The following is an 8,415-nucleotide window of genomic DNA, read 5'->3' as shown; positions in this document are numbered from 1 at the left end:
ATTTATAATGGATTCTTTAAGCTTTCTTGCAGAAGAATCTTCTCTTTTTGGGGGGAGGGGGGGGATTACTTTTTTGATTTTTTAAATTTTACACATTTATGAATTACTTATCAATATTTTTTGAGACCATTTACTTGTGATGTAGTTTGTGTGAATGGACTCATCAGCCTGGCAGTTATTCATGTAAAAGGAAAAACATTCTCAGGCTGTTAACCTCTGTATGGGTTTGTTAATCTGATAATCTAGTAGTGCTGTTGATTTATGTGACAATTATTGAACATGATTCTGTTTTTCAATTCAGAATGGATGTGCTGGAAAAAAAAATTGTGGAATGCTGATGAATAATACCAATTTAATTTAAAATTGAAAAAGATGAATTGATCGATTCTTGAAAATGATTGTATGTGAACTCTTTTTTGAACATCTTCAAAGTTATTCAAATTGTTGCATGTGTGGTTTATATCACAGTTCATTGAGTATAATGAACTATAAGTAATTTTCATATTTTTTGAGTGAAACTACTAAGATTCATACAGAATGTTTTTATAAAGAAAAAAAAAAGTTGTATAGAAATCCATTATTAATATACTAAGTAAATGAATTATGGATGCACATGTATTTACTTTTTCAATATGTGATAAATGTATCTAAAAAGCCGATTTTTCCATTAAACAAGTTAAATCCAGTTATGTTTTATTATTTTAGTGCTGTTTAAATTGATTGAAATTGGAAAGTTGTAGTTGGTTGTCTTGGTTAATATTTTTTGTGTATACAATAATGTGATTAGGATATTATTTCGATTTGAATAAATGAAACCTATTTCAAAAAAGGGGAAAAAAAGGAAATCTCTGACCTACCAAGACCTACTTTTGGAATTTCATGGCTATATTTAAATATTTCAGATACTAATTGGCGTAGAATCATCAAACTTTGGCAGTTGATGCATCTTGAGTCCTCATGGTTTGTCAACTAAAAAGTAGGTCACAGTGACCTACTTTTAGAATTTATGGTTTTATTTGAATATTTCAGATACTAATTGGGAGTTGATGCATATTGGGTCCTCTGAGTGTGTCAATTAAGAAGTAGGTCACAGTGACCTACTTTTGGAATTCCATGGCTTTTTAAAAATATTTCAGATACTAGTTGATGCATCTTGAGTCCTCAAGGTTTGTCAACTAAAAAGTAGGTCACAGTGACCTACTTTTAGAATTTATGGTTTTATTTGAATATTTCAGATACTTATTGGGAGTTGATGCATATTGGGTCCTCTGAGTGTGTCAATTAAAAAGTAGGTCACAGTGACCTACTTTTGGAATTCCATGGCTTTTTAAAAATATTTCAGATACTAGTTGGCTTAGAATCATCAAACTTTGTCAGTTGATGCATCTTTCATCCTTGGAATATGTCAAATAAAAAGTAGAGTCTCAGAGTATGTTAACCAAAAAGTAGGTCACTGTGACCAAATTTTGGAATTTCACAGCTATATTTATTTTAGATAATGAGAGGCTTAGAATCGTAAAAAATTGTTAATTGATGTGTCTTGGGTCCTTGGAGTATTTTGACCAAAAAGAAGGTCACAGTGACCTACTTTTATAATTGAATTGCTATATTTAAATATTTCAGATACTGATTGACTTAGAATCATCAAACTTTGTCAGTTGATGCATCTTGGGTCCTCAGAATGTGTCAACTAAAAAGTAGGTCATGGTGACCTGCTTTTGAAATTTTAAGGCAATATCTAAATATTTCAAATAATAAGAGGCTTAGAATCATCAAACTTTGTCAATTGATGCATCTTGGGTTCTCTGAGTGTGTTAATGAAAAATACGTCACAATGACCTACTTTTGGAATTTCAAGGCTTTATCCTTATACATGTATATACAATGTAGGGTACTAAGATGCTTAAAGTAGAAGAGATAGATTTACAATTTATCAGAAGAGTGATTCTAGGCCCTTTGGTCTCTTGTTTTATTTGCTGTCTTATGTACATTCAAGGAAACTATTAATTTTAACAGGTAGTTGGATAATAGCCTCATTCCATCATTATTTTCAAATGTTTTTAATGTAAAAGTAGAATAAAAAGATGAAAGAGCAGTACAATTAATCCCTTGGTTTTGTGTTATATAAAATAAAACTCGATTATAAGGAAGTCACTGGGACCTAGAATTTTGTTTCCTTACAACCGAAATTCTTTATATATGTACAAAGAACATAGTGAAAAGTCTTCTATAGATAGTTTTCTGATTTATTTTTTCTCCGAGTTATTTCCCTTGGCCTCCATCTTGGTGGTCATCCTGGTAATTTTTCCTCTTTCTCTTACCAATTTTTAGAGGGTGTAGCAGAAATATTCGGGGGAAAATCTGTATAGAATAAAAACTATGAAATAAAGGAGGCTTTTAAAAATGTATATTTTTTCAGAAAAACAATGCTTTCCACCCCACAATGGCTAGTATAAAAAGTTAAAAGTTGGTTGAATAATGAAGGAATATGGGCATGTTGACATCCAATATGGCGGCCAACGGGAAATAACTCTTGCAAATTTGGCCTAATGAAAATTCCTTAAAGATTCCTTCTAACCAAAAATTCCTTGTAAGCAAGTTCTTTATAACTAAGTTTTATAGTAATTATTTAACATTCCATGGATTCTTTACAGGGTTGTATTATACTCAGGTGATCTTAAGGCCCTTGGGTCTCTTTTAAAGTGCTACCTATATCAAGAAACATAAAGTGATTTTTTTCCCTAAATCAAACTGCTCAATGCATTTCTTCTATGGTTATGCTTTTTTGTCATTGATTTATATTGGCTGTCTTGGGGTGTTCTTAATTATTTTTTTTAGGTTGGGGGATGTTTTTAAGCTCACCTGAACAGAAGGCTTGAGTTTTTCAAATGACCTGTACTTGCCTTTCCATCCGGCCATCCATGTGTTAACTTTTCATATATATATATATATATATATATATTTTTTTTTTTTTTTTTTTTTTTTTTTTTTTTTTTTTTGCTTTTCTTCAGAACCATTCCACCAATTTCAGCCAAACTGACCACAAAGCATCCCTGTGTGACGGGAATTCATTTTTTTTTTCCTTTTCATATTAAGGGCCATGCTTTCTTGAAAGAGGAGATAATCAAGAAAAAGGTTAAAAAAGGGTGGATGTCTTACAAAATCTCAAGTATGGTGGGTCAGATAAGATGAAATGAGAAAAGCTTTTTGTATCATTATCATTTCTCTCATCATTATTTACATATGATCCTTCTACAGGCCTTGGGGTAGGGCAAGGTTCGGCTTGATTCTAAAACACCAAAACTGTAGAAGGAATAGCGTTTTAAAAGAATTCAATGAAATTTCTATTTTTAGTAACCATGGTAACAACATTTGTCGAAATCAGTAATCGATAAATAGAATTATGTACCTCATTATAGTCTACTTGTGTACCAAGTCTTATTGAAATTGGACCAAAACTGTAGGAGGAGTAGCGTTTTGAAAGAAATTCAAAGAAATTTCTATTTTTATTAATCATGACAACACCGTTTGTCGAAATCAAAAACCGATACACAGAATCAGTCTACTTGTGTACCAAGTCATTGAAATTGGACCAAAACTGTAAGAGGATTAGGGTGAATTTAAAAAAAATGATCAAACTAGGGATGGCAACGAATATTCGAACATTCGAATATTCATTCGATGAGTTGATATTCGAATATGAATTTAAGATTCGAATATTCGGTGTTTTTCAGATTTCATAAAAAGAAGTACTGTGATTAATAAATTTTGATTAGAACAGTGCTGGAATTATCCCTGTTTAATTTACTAGCGATCAATTTCGATCGCCTGATTTCTTTCACAACTTTCTTATCTTATAAATATTCTAAATTACATGTATTTTGTTTTGAGTAAGGTGTTGTAAAGAATTGTACAATAGTGCTTTATGTATAATACAAAACGTACTTTCATAGCTTTTATTAGTTAAAGATACGATCGGATCTAGAATCGAGGACAACAAATGAAATCTAAGAATATCTAAAAGGCGCGAAGAGTATACTTATCAAAATAAAATTAATTGATCATTGAATGAATGTCCGATAGAATTAATCTGTAATTAATATTGTAAAGGGCTTAATTTCAGAATAAATGTGTAAATTACTTGATTATCTCGGGTTGTGCAGATAATTGTAATTTATTACACGTATTGAAATCTGAACAGTATACCGTTACGGCTATCTTGCCTTTTGTGAGACGACTGGTTCCTCAGGTGGGGCTACTATAAATACACGTTTCATTTGTTAAAATTACACTTTTCTACATTTAAATCAATTATTTATTTCAAACATTGACAAATATCGAATGGAATTTCTTATTTTACACCTAAAAAAGTCCTCATACAATTTTACTTCCTATATAAGTATACCTACGAGAGTAGGATGACGCATATTTAAAATAAAACAGATTTTATTTATTTTATCGAATATTCGAATATATTCGAATACTTTCATTGAATATTCGAATATGAATTATTGACAAAATTGACATCCCTAGATCAAACGCATATTTATCTACCCACACTAAAAATACAGGCAATGAAAATAGATTTCTATGTTTCAGCATATGTCTTTAGATAGTGTCTAAATACCTGCCAAATATCTCGTTGATATCTCAATTAACAAAAAAGTTATGCCCAAAAATGATGCTAAAATTGTCAGGAGTGCAACACCTTTTTGTGACATTTTGAAATTTCAATATTTTTTGGAGATCTGTGTAATAAAAAATAATGCTTCATGTTGAAAATAAAGACTTTCCTGATAATATTCAAAGTATTGAGCTTTAAATGTGGACTGTCATAACTTCTGTTTAATCAGGTTGTGGTCATGGCTGATGTTTAAAAAATGTTATACCATGTCAGGAGTGCAACAGAAAAAATGTAGTGTTGCCAAAAAAACATCAATTGTAAAATTCTGATAGAAAATTAAGACAAAAAAGAATTTTAAAAGTGTAAAATAATAACTGATATACATTTTAAAACTTAAAAATGTTATATAAATCACAAGCAGCATTAATGAGAGTCAAGTATATGTGAATACCCAAAAATGTCAGGAGTGCAACATTTGATGTTTTGCTCCCAAGCATGAAAAAACTATTATCATTATATGATTTTCTGATTTTTATTTTGGAAAATAAAGACACAAAGAACATTTTTACCAAATAGATTTATCAATTACAGGATCTGTCTGTGCTTCAGATCCATATTTCTATGGTCAGGAGTGCAACACATTTTTTTAAAGATTCAAGTTGTGTGACGAAAAGACTTCTATTCATGCTTAGAAGTATTTATTAATTAATAATGATCTTTTTGTATAATTTAATACTAAATTATTGACAGTTTTATTATTAAAATCCTTCCTTTTTCAATTTTATCAATTCAGATGTGTTTTTATCTTTTTGTGATTTTTTTTAATGAACGTTATAAATAAACACACTAAAACATTGTCATAAAATTCAAGTAATTCCTCCTCAACTTCACTGAAACAACAGAACAAGTTCTTATGTAATTTTCACTTCACAATTCTACTTTAAAGGCCCCAATGCTTTTGGTCAGGAGTGCAACAAATATGTTAGAATTATAAATCATCCAAGAAGAATAAAAATAAAGAAAAAATGATGAGTAGAATTTTTCTGGTGGGTTACTGTGTTTGACTTCTATAGGAAAATATGCTTTAAAATATATTTTATCTTCTAAATATACATTTAAGCTAGATTTTTGGCATAAAATAGGGTATAATTCCAGATAAACTGGGATTTTTAAATACTTTCATCTTTTTTAATTATGAAGTATTGGACTATAAGTATTGCACAATTTCATTACCACTTGATGTTGCAAACACTTTATGAATTTTTGTGTTCTATGGTTTTAATTTTAAACTTTACTGCAGTCAGGAGTGCAACAAAACTGCTTTATAATTAACGATGCTTTTTAACTATCTTTACTAAAAAATAAGTTGAAAAAAATGCTTGATACTATTTGATGTTCAAAACACTATGTCTATCAACAAATTACAGAAATTTTACAGTCAATTCAGGGAATAGTTTTCATCATTTCACATATATTTTAAATACAATTTATATATATTACACTTTGCAAATAATCATGTTTTAAGGTCTTCAAAATATGAAAAACCTGCTGTAAATGATGAAAAATATCAACACAACATATTAATTTACAATGTAAGAATGGGTTATTGTGTGTTATAATTTTTAAAACAATGTTAAATAAAATACATATCAGATGTCAGGAGTGCAACACAATAATGTAACATAGGGTCACTTCAAAATCTAGTATTTTTTGTAAGAGAACTCGTATATAACAATTCTTTTTAGCTTATTTTTAAAGAATTGACTTGAACGGACAAAAAAGTGAATTTTGGGGAATTTTATTGCTTCATATTTTTTTTCATATTAAAACTTTTCAAACCAGAATTGAAAAAATAATGTAAAATAACAATCAAAAAGCCAAATTTTTGTCACATGTACAAGAGAAGATACTCATTCAAGGTCTAGATTTAATCATTTATACCCCTTTTACCATTTTGAAGCATAAAAAACTATAATTTCTTGTGATTAGGTATTTTAGAAAGTCTTTTAAGGTTTAGTGATATTTTCTTTTTTCAAAAGAAATTTTACTAATAAAAATTCTGAAACTTTTTAATCCAATTGTCTATTCTATTGCCACTTCAGGATTTTAAACTAGAATGCATGTGCAATATGATGGTATAAGTGAAAAATGTGTTATATGTAGTTGAATTTTGCCAAAAAAATCAGTTTGGTGGTCATTTTTTTTAATTCACCCATTAGCGTTTTAATGTTTACATACGGACAGAAAGACAGCTAGACGGACGGACGACGGACACCTTACGAATGCATAAGCTCTTCTGGTATTTGACCGGTAGAGCTAAAACATGATGACAATGTGAAATGAGTCCTCTACAAAAACTGTAAAATTCTTTTCCATAGGTTCTAAGATCTAGGCAACTTGGGGCAAAGAGGACAGATGTTGAAAATATACGAAGCACCAATTAACATAAATGCAAAGAAACGAAGGTATCTTTAGTAAATTGAAGATATCATCAATTTATTTAATGTGGGCAACAGTTCAGCTAAGATCTCTTCAAATTATTAATGATATTTTTCAATTCTAAATTAGTATTATTGTGCGCATAAATTCAACAGTTGATATCGTTGATTAATTTGCTGAGTTCATGCGCAAAATTATTAGCATAATCGTTTTTCTCTTCAAATGAACTGATACGCTCAATATTGCACGTATCATTCACTTGAATTATTTATAATATGTATTATCATATATCCCTTTTCACTTTTCAAAGTTATATCTCCCCTCTCAAAAGCTCGCGACCCAAGATTACTTAATTTTATTTGTTCCAAACTTTGTTGAAAATGGTCTAACGAAAATAGATAGACGACGGACAAAATTTGATCGAACACTCGGCTCGGTTGAGTTTGGGGTTAGATAATTCTATGATACTAAAAGCTATCCACGTTTGAACATCTCTATTAACAAACAAGAGGCCCATGGGCCAAAACGTTCACCCAAGTAACTGAACCCCTGCAGTTTTTACGAAGATTTTTACATTGTAAAAGATTCTCCTTCATATTCCCATGAAAAATTGACCCCATATTATGGCCCCAGCTTAACCTAAGGGGTCTCGGAATCTACACAGCATGGGGATGCTTCAATATCGATATGACTAACATGGTTTTGAAGTTATGAAAAGAACATTCTTTTTCTGTATACATCCATTTTAATTAGCTAAAATTTGATCCTGATTTTAGCCAATTCAAACCCGGGGTTCCATAATTTGAAGAGAAAAAAAGAACATGAATCCACACAACTTAGAAATGTTTACAAATTAATGGTTTTATTGTGGTTCTTGAGAAGATTAATATATTTTTTTATTTTTTCATATATATAGTCCCATGTTATAGTCCCATGTAAATCTATATTATATTAGAAACCTTTCACATAAGTTTCAACATCAATTTAGATTCTACAATACCTCAGGAAGCTTTCGCTAAAGTTTCATCTTTTCTTATCTAGTGGTTCTTGAGAAGAAGGATTTTAAAGAATATTTCTTTATATTTCAATGTAAAACTTTGATGTCCTTTTGTGGGCCCATCCTATACCCCCTGTGCCATAACTTAAACAATTTAGAATCTACACTACCTCAGGAAGTTTTCACTCAAGTTGATTTTTTTTCTGGTTCAGTGATCCTTGAGTAGAAGAGTTTCAAACTGTAAATGCACGAAACAAACTGTACTGTTTTAAATTGCAAGAGTAAAACTAAAAGAATGAATTGACAGTTAGGTTTTGGTCGTGCTACAACCTATTAATGGCTGGAATACCGTTTA

Source organism: Saccostrea echinata, unplaced genomic scaffold, assembly GCF_033153115.1.
Source record: "Saccostrea echinata isolate AGI-Se365-2 ecotype Australia unplaced genomic scaffold, CSIRO_AGI_Sech_v1 ptg000009l, whole genome shotgun sequence".
Taxonomy (NCBI): Eukaryota; Metazoa; Mollusca; class Bivalvia; order Ostreida; family Ostreidae; genus Saccostrea; species Saccostrea echinata.
This window is presented reverse-complemented; position numbering follows the sequence as displayed.